Genomic DNA, 17,542 nt, shown 5'->3' with positions numbered 1-17,542 from the left:
TACATTCTTCAAAGCAAGCACCTGATCCACACATCCTCTACCACTTCTGAAACCACACTGCTCTTCCCCAATCTGATGCTCTGTACATGCCTTCACCCTCTCAATTAAAACCCTCCCATATAATTTCCCAGGAATACTCAACAATACTTATACCTCTGTAATTTGAGCACTCACCTTTGTCCCCTTTGCCTTTGTACACTGTCATTATGCAAGCATCCCGCCAGTCCTCAGGCACCTCACCATGAATCATACATACATTAAATAACCTTACCAACCAGTCAACCACAGAGTCACCCCCTTATTGTATAAATTCCACTGCAATACCATCCAAACCCGCTGCCTTGCTGGCTTTCGTCTTCCGCAAAGCTTTTACTACCTCTTCTCTGTTTACCAAATCATTTTCCCTAACCCTCTCACTTTGCACACCACCTCGACCAAAACACCCTATATTTGCCACTCTATCATCAAACATATTCAACAAAACTTCAAAGTACTCACTCCAACTCCTTCTCACATCACCACTACTTGTTATCACCTCCCCATTAGCCCCCTTCACTGAAGTTCCCATTTGTTCCCTTGTCTTACGCACTTTATTTACCTCCTTCCAAAACATCTTTTTATTCTCCCTAAAATTTAATGATACTCTCTCACCCCAACTCTCATTTGCCCTCTTTTTCACCTCTTGCACCTTTCTCTTGACTTCGTGCCTCTTTCTTTTATACATCTCCCACTCATTAGCATTATTTCCCTGCAAAAATCGTCCAAATGCCTCTCTCTTCTCTTTCAGTAATAATCTTACTTCTTCATCCCACCACTCACTACCCTTTCTAATCTGCCCACCTCCCACGTTCTCATGCCACAAGCATCTTTTGCACAAGCCATCACTGCTTCTCTAAATGCATCCCATTCCTCCCCCACTCCCTTTACCTCCTTTGTTCTCACCTTTTTCCATTCTGTACTCAGTTTCTCCTGGTACTTCCTCACACGTCTCCTTCTGAAGCTCAATTACTCTCACCATTCTCTTCACCCCAACATTCTCTCTTCTTTTCTGAAAACCTCTACATATCTTCGCCTCCACAAGATAATGATCAGACATCCCTCCAATTGCACCTCTCAGCACATTAACATCCAAAAGCCTCTCTTTTGCGCGCCTATCAATTAACACGTAATCCAATAACGCTCTCTGGCCATCTCTCCTACCTACATACGTATACTTATGTATATCTCTCTTTTTAAACCAGGTATTCCCAATCACCAGTCCGTTTTCAGCACATAAATCTACAAGCTCTTCACCATTTCCATTTACAACACTGAACACCCCGTGTATACCAATTATTCCCTCAACTGCCACATTACTCACCTTTGCATTCAAATCACCCATCACTATAACCCGGTCTCGTGCATCAAAACCACTAACACACTCATTCAGCTGCTCCCAAAACACTTGCCTCTCATGCCCAGGTGCATATGCACCAATAATCACCCATCTCTCTCCATCAACTTTCAGTTTTACCCATATCAATCTAGAGTTTACTTTCTTACACTCTATCACATACTCTCACCACTCCTGTCTCAGGAGTAGTGCTACTCCTTCCCTTTCTCTTGTCCTCTCACTAACCCCTGACTTTACTCCCAAGACATTCCCAAACCACTCTTCCCCTTTACCCTTGAGCTTCGTTTCACTAAGAGCCAAAACATCCAGGTTTCTTTCCTCAAACATACTACCTATCTCTCCTTTTCTCTCATCTTGGTTACATCCACACACATTTAGACACCCCAATCTGAGCCTTCGAGGAGGATGAGCACTCCCCGCGTGACTCCTTCTGTTTCCCCTTTTAGAAAGTTAAAATACAAGGAGGGGAGGGTTTCTAGCCCCCCGCTCCCGTCCCCTTTAGTCGCCTTCTACGACCCGTGAGGAATGCGTGGGAAGTATTCTTTCTCCCCTATCCCTAGGGATATATATATATATATATATATATATATATATATATATATATATATATATATATATATATATATATATATAATCCCTGGGGATAGGAGAGAAAGAATGCTTCCCACGTATTCCCTGAGTGTCGTAGAAGGCGACTAAAAGGGAAGGGTGCGGGGGGGGGGGGGGGGGGGGGGGGGGGGCTGGAAATCCTCCCCTCTCGTTTTTTTTTTTAATTTTCCAAAAGAAGGAACAGAGAAGGGGGCCAGGTGAAGATATTCCCTCAAAGGCCCAGTCCTCTGTTCTTAACGCTACCTCGCTATCGCGGGAAATGGCGAATAGTATGAAAAGAAACGAATATATATATATATATATATATATATATATATATATATATATATATATATATATATATATATATATATATAATGTTTTTTCTTATACTTGTCTACCTTTTCCCGCATTAGTAATGTAGCATGAAGAAAGGTTGCATTTGCTCACATCCAGTCTCTAGCTGTCATATGCAAAGCACCAAAACCACAGCCACTTATCAATAATTAGGTCCCGCGGACTTTTCCACGGTTTCCCCTGCCGCTTCACATGCCATGACTCACTCCACTGACCATGTCAATGGACTTTCTCGCATGTCAAGCCGAGTTTTACGTATGTACAAGCAAATGGGACAAGTCTGGAAACTTGAAAAGTATCAGAAGCCAATAAAATTCTTTTACAGTATGTGACAGGAGAGATGCCTATCATATATCATCACCTTAGACTGTCTATGGTTGATAAAAAGGCATGTCAGGATTTAATACAATCGACTTCTGCATCGTACTACACATGTCAACCAAGAACAAATCCCTCATCAATGGACAACGTAAACTTTTCAAAAGGAGAAAATTGTGATAAAACGACCTCTGGATCATCTTTCCATATGCTTCTACACTCAACGGTGTGCATAGTTCATACAGGATACTGTACGAAGCTGCAATCATGGATGGTTAAAGGTCCTAGAAGGAACTACAATGGGAATCAATATTAATATTCCCTCACACTCAAGTGGTACAAGTACCCACGGCAACTGCCAGACTTTACAACGGTTACAGCAGTGGATCAGTGCATTACTTACAAGTTCTCTGTAATCTTTAGTGCCTTCAATTCAGGCCATGAAAGTGTGATAGGTACGATTATGTAAGCTACAGGAATCGCTAGACTTGATCTTATCAGTGGTGCTATACCATTTCAGTGCAAAGTTGATGCATGGAAGACGAATTACTGGTAAACCTTTTATACCAGTAAGTCAAGAATCATAGGAAGCTCTAGAGGAAAGTTACAAACCTGTGGAAAATACAAGGCAGCATCACATCGGATGTGCTGACTTAAAGCACCTGATGTATGTCCGAATCCAGAACGAGAATGAGTAATATACCGACATTTACTATAAAATAAAAAAAAGGGGAAAAGTTTTATTTTTTTGGTCATTTGGCACACGTTACATTTTCGTTCAGTTATTGAAGCTAAACTTTTTCAGTTTTTGTAACTTTAACCAACTGTACTAGATACAAGCATATTATCACTATCTAGAGTTTACAAATTAATATTAAACCTGTTTTTACGAATTTTACCACTCATTCTTTTCTTTTCGTTTTGTGACATTCAGTGTTAATAACTAGTATAACGATTACATAAGCTGATGTTCAACGGACTATATAAAATAACTGATTATGCAAACTCTAAGATTAACGAAATGTTCTATTGCGCTCTCTTAGACTTTTAGACATGAAATGACGCTTTCCGAACATTTTTTTTTAGGTGTTCAAGTATTAATCTCCATAACCTTTAGAACATGCTCTTAAAATATGGATAATCCCGTAAATTATGAGACGGGATCGATTAACAAACTAAGCTTGTGTGACCAGTCAAAACTGCCTGAATCAGGATAGTCCTACATTGATCTCAAATTGAGTAAAAATTCTTCCGGATCATCCTCGGCAAAACTAAAACAAGTGCACATGATGATACCGTTATCATTCCCTGCTGACACCGGTGCTGGCAGGAGGATTCACCAGAGTCCTTAACTACTTAATTTGTTGTACATGAGCTAATTCCAATGTCCCTTCATTCTCTCTACGTTCTGGCATATTTATTTCATGTTTTAATTCCTATTCTTTGAGCTGCCAATCTTTTCTTTCAACTCCATTACACGTATTTCGTGCTCTTCTTTGTTTCTATAGTTCCTCTACTTCAGGTTTTCTAAATCCCATTGTTGTATCAGGAGCCTGAGGGTAAATGGTTGGAGTCTCATCCACCAAAGACTTCACGTCTAAATCTACCATGTCCGACCTCTTATGATTACTGTGGGGAGGATCGTCATAGCACTAGGCTAATTGATTAAGCTAATTTAAGCCAACCAGCTTTTGTCAAATTAATGTTGCAACGTTCTAATGAAAGGTTCTCCTTAAACTTACTATCATCAAAGGAAGCCACAATTACAAATGACACGAAAATAAAATGTGGTAGGTTCATAAATTAATTCACTGCTACAGAAAGGAGAACTAGGCAGTACAGTTCGTGAACTTCTGAAGTCTCCACAACTGACAAATAATTACTCAACCTTGAGATCTAACACACGTCGGTAACTAACTTCATGGCAAACAAATTCGATTATCTCTGACACAACGGTGGTTTCTTACCTGATACACTAAAAACCCTGCTCACTTCCTGACAGAAATCAGTGGCTTCGTGATTGATACGTCGGTAGCTCACTCCTAGATACACTACACTGCCTAACTCCGTAACGATGGCTTCCTGCCTGACACACTTCAGAGACAGAAAACGGTGATTATTCCCTAAAGATAACGTCGGTGGCTAGCTAGCTGTCACCAGTGGCCACATAGCCTACCTTTTAATCTTCACTTGACATTGACCAGTATATTACCTCTAGTCCCCTGTGGCTACACCTCTACACTTGTCTCCCGGTACTGTCAGTGTCACTCGCCACTGCTTGACTAAGATTCTGCTCAGCTATGAAACAACCTGTCGAGAGGTTCGTAATTTCTATACCCGTGTTAAAGAAACTCAAGAGTCCTGCAATACGTTAGGGTAAACTAAGTCCATATGCTAGGGTAACTAAGTCCACACGTTAGGGTAAAGTGAGGAATAAATACTAAATATTTTTACTTGGTTTCCAGCTTAAGATTTAGGTCTACAGGTTATTGATAATAGTTGTGAAATCCTTGTCTAAGCCAAAATGTTTCTTTACCGAATAGAATTATTCTGCTGTCTTTGTACGAGTTCTTAGGGAATATACACTAATTATCCTAAATATTTTGCTGAGTTAATATATTTTGGAGAGAGAGAGAGAGAGAGAGAGAGAGAGAGAGAGAGAGAGAGAGAGAGAGAGAGAGAGAATGCTTATTCCCTGAAAAAAATCAGTGACAGTCTCTGATAAACATCGTTAGCTCAATCCACGACACACGTCGACTAATTCCTTTACACCGACGTCTGTTAGGGAAGGAGCAGCCTTTTTTGGCTATTAGGCATGAAGCTCCTATTATATGGCAGATAAGTGTATCGGAAAAGCTTAACATTCTGCCACATCAATTACACTGGGCATTGTAAATATCTCGTAATAACATTAAGATCAATGCAACGTTGGAGAGAACACCTCTAATGGATTTTCTTTTTGATATAAACATTTATGAAAAAGGTTTTATGTTTACAATCACAATGTAATAAATAAATAAATATATATATATATATATATATATATATATATATCTTTTAACATTCGCATATAAAGACAATGTATAGTGTCTACATAATTCAGTTAAAAGCCTAAAAGTATCATGAAAATTGAAGTATGAATAAAGATTTTTTTTTTTTATACTTTGTCGCTGTCTCCCGCGTTTGCGAGGTAGCGCAAGGAAACAGACGAAAGAAATGGCCCAACCCCCCCCCCCCCATACACATGTATATACATACGTCCACACACGCAAATATACATACCTACACAGCTTTCCATGGTTTACCCCAGACGCTTCACATGCCTTGATTCAATCCACTGACAGCACGTCAACCCCGGTATACCACATCGCTCCAATTCACTCTATTCCTTGCCCTCCTTTCACCCTCCTGCATGTTCAGGCCCCGATCACACAAAATCTTTTTCACTCCATCTTTCCACCTCCAATTTGGTCTCCCTCTTCTCCTCGTTCCCTCCACCTCCGACACATATATCCTCTTGGTCAATCTTTCCTCACTCATTCTCTGCACATGCCCAAACCACTTCAAAACACCCTCTTCTGCTCTCTCAACCACGCTCTTTTCATTTCCACACATCTCTCTTACCCTTACGTTACTCACTCGATCAAACCACCTCACACCACACATTGTCCTCAAACATCTCATTTCCAGCACATCCATCCTCCTGCGCACAAATCTATCCATAGCCCACGCCTCGCAACCATACAACATTGTTGGAACCACTATTCCTTCAAACATACCCATTTTTGCTTTCCGAGATAATGTTCTCGACTTCCACACATTCTTCAAGGCCCCCAGAATTTTCGCCCCCTCCCCCACCCTATGATCCACTTCCGCTTCCATGGTTCCATCCGCTGCCAGATCCACTCCCAGATATCTAAAACACTTCACTTCCTCCAGTTTTTCTCCATTCAAACTCACCTCCCAATTGACTTGACCCTCAACCCTACTGTACCTAATAACCTTGCTCTTATTCACATTTACTCTTAACTTTCTTCTTCCACACACTTTACCAAACTCAGTCACCAGCTTCTGCAGTTTCTCACATGAATCAGCCACCAGCGCTGTATCATCAGCGAACAACAACTGACTCACTTCCCAAGCTCTCTCATCCCCAACAGACTTCATACTTGCCCCTCTTTCCAAAACTCTTGCATTTACCTCCCTAACACCCCCATCCATAAACAAACAACCATGGAGACATCACACACCCCTGCCGCAAACCTACATTCACTGAGAACCAATCACTTTCCTCTCTTCCTACACGTACACATGCCTTACATCCTCGATAAAAACTTTTCACTGCTTCTAACAACTTTCCTCCCACACCATATATTCTTAATACCTTCCACAGAGCATCTCTATCAACTCTATCATATGCCTTCTCCAGATCCATAAATGCTACATACAAATCCATTTGCTTTTCTAAGTATTTCTCACATACATTCTTCAAAGCAAACAGTGGGATAAATAATAGTGGGATAAATAATAGGCAAACAGCTCACATGGGTCCTGGGTCACCAGGTCTCGCTCAGTGCTTCACCACGAGCGTCAAAACATGTCTATAACTTCAACGAAAAATCCGTCATGGTTCATCCGACATCCTCAGTGTGAATGGCGTCGGTGATATTTGGCTTCCACTCACTCGCTGCCTCTTGTGACAAACGACTGTTATGCCCACAAAGTTCCCCCACGGAGTCAAGAACTTGAATGTTTTCAGTTTTCGGAACCTCTGTACGCCAAAGAGAGATGATTTAAGAATGTCAGCCAATGTTCTCATACTCAAGGATATAAACAGTTTTCACAACGCTACACTCAGGCATTACTGGGTTAAAAAAAAAAAAAGTTTAAAATGATGGTATAAACACACACACACACACACACACACACACACACACACTGGCCACGTGTGAAAGGCGCCAATGCTTTGGTAAAACTAATCTTAAGTTTGAAGGGAATGTATTTAGGAAGCGTAACTAACACAGATTACCAGGGATGACGTAAAGCTGGCAAAAAGCCGCCACTGGACCTCGTTTCCGGACTCGAAGGCCGGCGAACACCGTCTACGGAAGCGGAGGTTGTCTATAGACGTGGAGGATGGTGTACTCCATCTCCAGACGTGGAGGATAGTGTACTCCATCTCCAGACGTGGAGGATAGTGTACTCCATCTCCAGACGTGGAGGATAGTGTACTCCATCTCCAGACGTGGAGGATAGTGTACTCCATCTCCAGACGTGGAGGATAGTGTACTCCATCTCCAGACGTGGAGGATAGTGTACTCCATCTCCAGACGTGGAGGATAGTGTACTCCATCTCCAGACGTGGAGGATAGTGTACTCCATCTCCAGACGTGGAGGATAGTGTACTTCATCTCCAGACGTGGAGGATAGTGTACTCCATCTCCAGACGTGGAGGATAGTGTACTCCATCTCCAGACGTGGAGGATAGTGTACTCCATCTCCAGACGTGGAGGATAGTGTACTCCATCTCTAGACGTGGAGGATAGTGTACTCCATCTCTAGACGTGGAGGATAGTGTACTCCGTCTCCAGACGTGGAGGATAGTGTACTCCATCTCCAGACGTGGAGGATAGTGTACTCCATCTCCAGACGTGGAGGATAGTGTACTCCATCTCTAGACGTGGAGGATAGTGTACTCCGTCTCTAGACGTGGAGGATAGTGTACTCCGTCTCCAGACGTGTAGGATAATGTACTCCGTCTCCAGACGTGGAGGATAGTGTACTCCATCTCCAGACGTGGAGGATAGTGTACTCCATCTCCAGACGTGGAGGATAGTGTACTCCATCTCCAGACGTGGAGGATACTGTACTCCGTCTCCAGACGTGGATAGTGTACTCCGTCTCCAGACGTGGAGGATGGTGTACTCCATCTCCAGACGTGGAGGATAGTGTACTCCGTCTCCAGACGTGGAGGATAGTGTACTCCGTCTCCAGACGTGGAGGATAGTGTACTCCGTCTCCAGACGTGGAGGATGGTGTACTCCGTCTCCAGACGTGGAGGATAGTGTACTCCGTCTCCAGACGTGGAGGATGGTGTACTCCGTCTCCAGACGTGGAGGATAGTGTACTCCGTCTCCAGACGTGGAGGATAGTGTACTCCGTCTCCAGACGTGGAGGATGGTGTACTCCGTCTCCAGACGTGGAGGATAGTTTACTCCGTCTCCAGACGTGGAGGATAGTGTACTCCGTCTCCAGACGTGGAGGATAGTGTACTCCATCTCCAGACGTGGAGGATAGTGTACTCCATCTCCAGACGTGGAGGATAGTGTACTCCGTCTCCAGACGTGGAGGATAGTGTACTCCGTCTCCAGACGTGGAGGCCAGCCAGAACAAAACTCACGTAGTAAAACTTTAAGTTTGAGAGACCTTGGGCCCCGCAAAACCCGACTGAAATGGTCTGGCGTAAGCCAAAACAAATGTCCCAGGTTAAAGGTTTAAGTTAGATGACCCTTGGGTTACGCAAAACCCAATTCAAATTGTGGCGTTGGGCAAAAGAAAAATATCCCAGAATGACGCTTTAAGTTTGATGACCTGTCGTCCCGAATCATGGGTTCCCACCAGTAGTTTATCTATACTAACTCCATCAGGGTGCTCCTACCCCGGACCCTGTATAGAAAACAAAATGGAGGTATCACTTACCTTAACGAGGTGACTATAAAGCTCCAGTGGACGTGTTGGTCAGCGATGGGCAATTTCCTATTGAAGAGCTGGAGATGACTATGGCTGCTCGATGAATCCAGTTTTGCTAATTTTGTCACTTTCTTCGGTTCAGTCTGGGAAGGAAAATAATTTTGTTTCCGTCCCTCCATCACTAGGTAATTCACTTGCTAAATTCACTTTCATTAATATCATGGTACGGAGTCTCCAACCTTTTCAGAGTTCACCTCACAATGATGTATAATTACCTCACACTAATGAGAACACAGTGGTATAATTAGTGACGTCAACCTTAAACCACTCGAACAAGAACACACACACAAAAATCGCACAATTCATCAAGCACAAGAGTGTTTGCCTCCATAGAAGTATATGTTTCTTTATAATCATAACGAATTCGATGATTTCTTCATTAACACTTCAGTAAAGTTCAGTTATTGCACTGCACCATTATCAGAAGAGATATTCCCGACACCGATCTTTAAGGATATTGACCGTTAAATTATGGACACTGAACGACCGACATCCACACTCACCGAGCTATTTCGCGCCACTAATTCTAAACAAATCAAACAACAGAAATGTGCGCATGCGCCACTTCATGCCGCGCAAGCGCAAGAGGTAAAAGTTACACTGAGCATGCGCAAGAGGTAAAAATTAACAGTGAGCATGCGCAAGAGGTAAAAGTTACATGAGCATGCGCAAGAGGTAAAAGTTAACACTGAGCATGCGCAAGAGGTAAAACTTGCACTGAGCATGCGCAAAAGGTAAAAGTTAACAGTGAGCATGCGCAAGAGGTAAAAGTTACACTGAGCATGCGCAAGTGGTAAAAGTTAACACTGAGCAAGCGCAAGAGGTAAAACTTGTACTGAGCATGCGCAAGGGGTGAATCTTAAAAAAATGTGCTAAAGAAAAATTTTCGTCAAGGTTGCACAAAAGAGGATTTCTTCCAGTACAAGTCAATGTAGAATCAGGCTTACATTTAAAATCTATTAAACAAAAAACATTAATCATAAGACTCCCCCAAAACATTACAAAAATAGTGTAAAATACAGTAACTGGTTAAGTACTACAGGAAGAAATCCTCTATTGCGCAGGCTAGGCCAAAATTTCACTTTCGCTTATGCTCAAGAGTAAGCTTCACCTCCAGCGCAAGCTCAGCCAAAATTCTCCTTTAGCGCATGCTCAGAGTGAGTTTTACCTCCTGCGCATGATCTGAGTAACTTTTACAATGAAAATTGCTTAGTTAAACTTTTTGTTTCAAATGCTCCGTAGAGCCTGATGGGAAATGACCGTTGTACCCCCTGTTGCTCACCAACGTGAGACGAAGGGTATTCGAGCACACAGTAGTGCTCCCGCCTGTTGCACAGGGGTCCCGGGTTCGATCATGGCTGTTGGAGGTATATATATATATATATATATATATATATATATATATATATATATATATATATATATATATATATATATATATATATATATTGCATATGTACGCGCACCTTCATAGCACATACAAACCTTAACAACTAGGATGGAACCCGGGACCCCTGCGTAGCAGGCGGGAGCGATACGCAGTGATCAATCACAAACTAAGAATAGCGATTCCGCATGCCACGCAAGGGTCCCAATCCTGGCTGTTGAAGGTTTGCATTACATATATATATATATATATATATATATATATATATATATATATATATATATATATATATATATATAATATATATATATATATATATATATATATATATATATATATATATATATATATATATATATATATATATATATGCACACTGTACATAATGATATGCGAATATACTGGAACAAAAGGACTACACTTATTGGGAAGGAGAGAGAGAGAGAGAGAGAGAGAGAGAGAGAGAGAGAGAGAGAGAGAGAGAGAGAGAGAGAGAGAGAGAGAGAGAGAGAGAGAGAGAGACTGGAGGGACACAAGGTGTCTGATATTATAAAAGAGAGTTGTTCCACCAGCAACTACTGTCATAGACCAGACGGAGAGGAAGCTGTGCACTGAGGAACAAAGAGAAGAAGAAATACCGAAGAAAAGAAGCTTAAGAAGCAAAAGCTTAGGCTACAGCCCGTCATGTACTTTGGACATGCTGACGGTCACAACAAGAGATCCACCATCCTGCCTGAGTTAGAAGAACCAGAGGAGAGTCAAACATGGGAGCCGCAGTGGTGATCTCAAAGAAGGGAGACGTCAAAGAAGCGAGAGTTGAGGTGACGTAAGTTCGGGAGGGTGATAAGAGGGATCAGAGCAGGTTCGTATCTTGGGGATGGGTTGCGTCATCCATGATAGGTTTGGGTAAACCTTCAGGGGTGCAGCAAGACACCAGATCTTACGAGGGTAAAGGAGCAGTGGTTACCAGACATAACGAGAGACCAAACTCGACTTCGTTTAATCCAGGTCAGCCCTTTAAGTGGAGAAGTGGGCCACAAAGGAACTGGGAGTGAGTGAGGAAAAGTTCCTGTTGGCAAGGGATAAAAAATGGACTTAATTACTAAAAAACAAACAAACCAGGTATGAGGTGTACTATATATATGAGAAAACGAATAAAGCATCCAGGCTACACCCCAAAGCAATACACGCAGAGTGCTAAGTATATGAACAAAGAATCATAGATTTTGTGGTTTCTTTTCCAAATCAAGTGTCTATGATTGTCAGTATGTGATGCACACGTAAGACGTCCTAACACATTACATCATCACGTTACTCAATCAGGACTGTGCCAAGGAAGCAACACCAAGTGTGCTGCTCAACTACTGGGTGTGCGTGTTCGGGGTATCCTGAACTCTGTTACCTGATAGAGTGTTCCATTATATTCCAGAGATATCTAAGGCTGTGTTGAGTATCAAGAATACAGCAAGGATATGGAGTCCCATATCATCCCAGGAGCCAAGCACGTGTTAAGAGACAGAATCAACTGATGGACATCAGCATAACCTTGCCATGTACTCTGCAATGGTGCCCTGGGTGCTGTTCAGCCACACCACAACTCGGCAAAAGATACTTACGGCGCAAAAGCCTGTGTCTGCTGTTCCAGTTTAGCGACTGAAACAGGTGCTGGCAAAGGAAGAGCGAAGAGACATGCGGGCAGAGACTATCAACCTCCCGGACTCAGCAATGAAGAATCAACAGAATAAGGCGTGAAAAGGTCTTTGTAGCCATTAAGGAGGTCAACATACCTGGCTCACAACAGGACTGCAAATGCACAAGGAAAAGTGAATTCGAGGTGGGTGACGTGGTTCGTCTAAAACTATCAGCGGCAGAGAGGCAAGATGGTGTCGTTCCCGTCTCCACATTCCTTGGGGAGGTTTGTGTCTCACAGTCTGACCTAAGCATGTAACCCAGCCAACCCGGTGAGGCATCCAAAGGCTCCTCATGGAACCCGCCCATGATGCAGTTGGTCAGTCAGGTACCCATGCACCCTAGGATGACCAAGGTCAACTAATTCAGCAATCAGCCCGCACCTACCGTCCTCCATGACACTGTGAACGTTGACCCTCGCCAGATTCGTTAGGAATCTAATGGAGAAGAAGACTGAGGGCAGCTTAGCGACAGTGAGTGAGTGGTGAAGGGAGTAATAAAAGGGAAGAAAGATGATCTTAAACGAGGTGGTGATGGATCAATGTTGGAATGACGTTTGAAAATACAACTATTTGTACACCGTGTGACTGGTGGACGGTGGTAAGTGAACGTTTTACCGAATCACCTGATTCGCTCCCGCCATAGATAAGGTTAGGTTAGGCTTGGTGTTAAGTTAGGCTTTGGAGTTAGGCCAGGTTAGGATGATCTCAGATGTCCAAAAATGACTTGTGTTAAACTTGACTATATCTATGTTTAATATTTGGTAAATGCCCATTGACAAAGTTAAGTACGCAAGCACTTATCATCATTCAATCATACATGATCTGATAACTCTGATCTATGTAGAGTCTGATACCTGTGTACACAAGCATTTACAAATGTACATGTTTACAGACCTTGTTTTTATTTTTACCTTTAACTGACGCAGAAGTCTTAGAAACGTCTCCTCCATCCTGCAGCACGACGGTGGGGGAGGCTCTCAGGAAGGCCCTCTCCCTCCTGCAGCAGCACCACAATGCCAGCCAGTAACTCGTCACTCTTGCACTAGCAGCGCCATGGTACAATCTCACCTCTCTTTTCCCCACTCATGTACCAGCAGCAGCAGCAGCAGCCTTCCCGACAGCTGCTCTTCCCTGTAAATACCAGTTCAACGCTTCTGTTAACCGTGTTTCTGTACCAGTTAGATCTCATATTCCATAAGTGATGTGATATTAACAAACACCTCAATACTCTATTCCTAACAACCACGATAAGGTGCACTCATACTATAGACGATGTTCATTTCGTATTTCTCATATTTCAATAATTTATCCTTACTACAGGGATAATATGTATTTGAATGGATAATCAGTCTGTACAAATAGTGTCCTAAAAAGCCAAAGCCAAAGGTTAAGAATCCTGATATATATATATATATATATATATATATATATATATATATATATATATATATATATATATATATATCCCTCCAGTTGCACCTCTCAGCACATTAACATCCAAAAGTCTCTCTTTCGCACGCCTGTCAATTAACACGTAATCCAATAACGCTCTCTGGCCATCTCTCCTACTTACATAAGTATACTTATGTATATCTCGCTTTTTAAACCAGGTATTCCCAATCATCAGTCCTTTTTCAGCACATAAATCTACAAGCTCTTCACCATTTCCATTTACAACACTGAACACCCCATGCATACCAATTATTCCCTCAACTGCCACATTACTCACCTTTGCATTCAAATCACCCATCACTATAACCCGGTCTCGTGCATCAAAACCGCTAACACACTCATTTAGCTGCTCCCAAAACACTTGCCTCTCATGATCTTTCTTCTCATGCCCAGGTGCATATGCACCAATAATCACCCACCTCTCTCCATCAACTTTCAATTTTACCCATATTAATCGAGAATTTACTTTCTTACATTCTATCACATACTCCCACAACTCCTGTTTCAGGAGTATTGCTACTCCTTCCCTTGCTCTTGTCCTCTCACTAACCCCTGACTTCACTCCCCAGACATTTCCAAACCACTCTTCCCCTTTACCCTTGAGCTTCGTTTCACTCAGAGCCAAAACATCCAGGTTCCTTTCCTCAAACATACTACCTATCTCTCCTTTTTTCACATCTTGGTTACATCCACACACATTTAGGCACCCCACTCTGAGCCTTCGAGGAGGATGATCACTCCCCGCGTGACTCCTTCTTCTGTTTCCCATTTTAGAAAGTTAATACAAGGAGGGGAGGATTTCCGGCCCCCCGCTCCCGTCCCCTCTAGTCGCTTTCTACGACACGCGAGGAATACGTGGGAAGTATTCTTTCACCCCTATCCCCAGGGATAATATACATATATATATACATACACACACACACACACACACACACATATGCACATACACACACACACACACACATACATATATATACATATGAAAAATGTAAGAACAATTTAGAAACAAACTTTTAGCTTGAAATGAATGAAAAAAAAAATGAATGTCACATAATGGTTCAACCTCTGGCTATGGAAAAGGAGATGTACAATTTATTCACACAAACTGGAGGGATGTCTGATCATTATCTTGTGGAGGCTAAGGTGAAGATTAGTATGGGTTTTCAGAAAAGAGGAGTGAATGTTGGGGTGAAGAAGGTGGTGAGAGTAAGTGAGCTTGGGAAGGAGACCTGTGTGGGGAAGTACCAGGAGAGACTGTGTACAGAATGGAAAAAGGTGAGAACAATGGAAGTAAGGGGAGTCGGGGAGGAATGGGATGTATTTAGGGAATCAGTGATGGATTGCGCAAAAGATGCTTGTGGCATGAGAAGAGTGGGAGGTGGGCTGTTTAGAAAGGGTAGTGAGTGGTGGGATGAAGAAGTAAGAGTATTAGTGAAAGAGAAGAGAGAGGCATTTGGACGATTTTTGCAGGGAAAAAATGCAATTGAGTGGGAGAAGTATAAAAGAAAGAGACAGGAGGTCAAGAGAAAGGTGCAAGAGGTGAAAAAAAGGGCAAATGAGAGTTGGGGTGAGAGACTATCAGTAAATTTTAGGGAGAATAAAAAGATGTTCTGGAAGGAGGTAAATAGGGTGCGTAAGACAAGGGAGCAAATGGGAACTTCAGTGAAGGGCGTAAATGGGGAGGTGATAACAAGTAGCGGTGATGTGAGAAGGAGATGGAATGAGTATTTTGAAGGTTTGTTGAATGTGTCTGATGACAGAGTGGCAGATATAGGGTGTTTTGGTCGAGGTGGTGTGCAAAGTGAGAGGGTTAGGGAAAATGATTTGATAAACAGAGAAGAGGTAGTAAAAGCTTTGCGGAAGATGAAAGCCGGCAAGGCAGCAGGTTTGGATGGTATTGCAGTGGAATTTATTAAGAAAGGGGGTGACTGTATTGTTGACTGGTTGGTAAGGTTATTTAATGTATGTATGACTCATGGTGAGGTGCCTGAGGATTGGCGGAATGCGTGCATAGTGCCATTGTACAAAGGCAAAGGGGATAAGAGTGAGTGCTCAAATTACAGAGGTATAAGTTTGTTGAGTATTCCTGGTAAATTATATGGGAGGGTATTGATTGAGAGGGTGAAGGCATGTACAGAGCATCAGATTGGGGAAGAGCAGTGCGGTTTCAGAAGTGGTAGAGGATGTGTGGATCAGGTGTTTGCTTTGAAGAATGTATGTGAGAAATACTTAGAAAAGCAAATGGATTTGTATGTAGCATTTATGGATCTGGAGAAGGCATATGATAGAGTTGATAGAGATGCTCTGTGGAAGGTATTAAGAATATATGGTGTGGGAGGCAAGTTGTTAGAAGCAGTGAAAAGTTTTTATCGAGGATGTAAGGCATGTGTACGTGTAGGAAGAGAGGAAAGTGATTGGTTCTCAGTGAATGTAGGTTTGCGGCAGGGGTGTGTGATGTCTCCATGGTTGTTTAATTTGTTTATGGATGGGGTTGTAAAGGAGGTAAATGCAAGAGTCCTGGAAAGAGGGGCAAGTATGAAGTCTGTTGGGGATGAGAGAGCTTGGGAAGTGAGTCAATTGTTGTTCGCTGATGATACAGCGCTGGTGGCTGATTCATGTGAGAAACTGCAGAAGCTGGTGACTGAGTTTGGTAAAGTGTGTGGAAGAAGAAAGTTGAGAGTAAATGTGAATAAGAGCAAGGTTATTAGGTACAGTAGGGGTGAGGGTCAAGTCAATTGGGAGGTGAGTTTGAATGGAGAAAAACTGGAGGAAGTGAAGTGTTTTAGATATCTGGGAGTGGATCTGTCAGCGGATGGAACCATGGAAGCGGAAGTGGATCATAGGGTGGGGGAGGGGGCGAAAATTTTGGGAGCCTTGAAAAATGTGTGGAAGTCGAGAACATTATCTCGGAAATCAAAAATGGGTATGTTTGAGGGAATAGTGGTTCCAACAATGCTGTATGGTTGCGAGGCGTGGGCTATGGATAGAGATGTGCGCAGGAGGATGGATGTGCTGGAAATGAGATGTTTGAGGACAATGTGTGGTGTGAGGTGGTTTGATCGAGTAAGTAACGTAAGGGTAAGAGAGATGTGTGGAAATAAAAAGAGCGTGGTCGAGAGAGCAGAAGAGGGTGTTTTGAAATGGTTTGGGCACATGGAGAGAATGAGTGAGGAGAGATTGACCAAGAGGATATATGTGTCGGAGGTGGAGGGAACGAGGAGAAGAGGGAGACCAAATTGGAGGTGGAAAGATGGAGTGAAAAAGATTTTGTGTGATCGGGGCCTGAACATGCAGGAGGGTGAAAGGAGGGCAAGAAATAGAGTGAATTGGAGTCATGTGGTATACAGGGGTTGACGTGCTGTCAGTGGATTGAAGCAAGGCATGTGAAGCGTCTGGGGTAAACCATGGAAAGCTGTGTAGGTATGTATATTTGCGTGTGTGGACGTGTGTATGTACATGTGTATGGGGGGGGGGGTTGGGCCATTTCTTTCGTCTGTTTCCTTGCGCTACCTCGCAAACGCGGGAGACAGCGACAAAGTATAAAAAAAAAAAAAAAAAAAAAAAAATATATATATCATCATCAAAGCTACAAATGATATACAGACA

At 42.6% G+C, this 17,542-nt stretch overlaps 1 long non-coding RNA gene across 1 annotated transcript in view; it reads right to left on the bottom strand.

The window, feature by feature from the left end:
- Positions 1 to 9,908, bottom strand: part of LOC139757565 (uncharacterized) — a 29,088-nt gene extending 19,180 nt beyond the window's left edge. The window contains exons 1-2 of the long non-coding RNA XR_011714669.1: positions 9,356 to 9,908; positions 7,201 to 7,427 (exon numbers count right to left, since the gene is read on the bottom strand). This is a non-coding gene — a long non-coding RNA (uncharacterized lncRNA). The remainder of the gene's footprint in view (positions 1 to 7,200; positions 7,428 to 9,355) is intronic.
- Between the last annotated feature and the right edge of the window lie 7,634 nt (positions 9,909 to 17,542).

Source organism: Panulirus ornatus, chromosome 2 (assembly GCF_036320965.1).
Source record: "Panulirus ornatus isolate Po-2019 chromosome 2, ASM3632096v1, whole genome shotgun sequence".
In the NCBI taxonomy this organism is placed as follows: Eukaryota; Metazoa; Arthropoda; class Malacostraca; order Decapoda; family Palinuridae; genus Panulirus; species Panulirus ornatus.
Note: the sequence above shows the minus strand (reverse complement) of the source record. Positions and strands in the feature narration are given on the sequence as shown.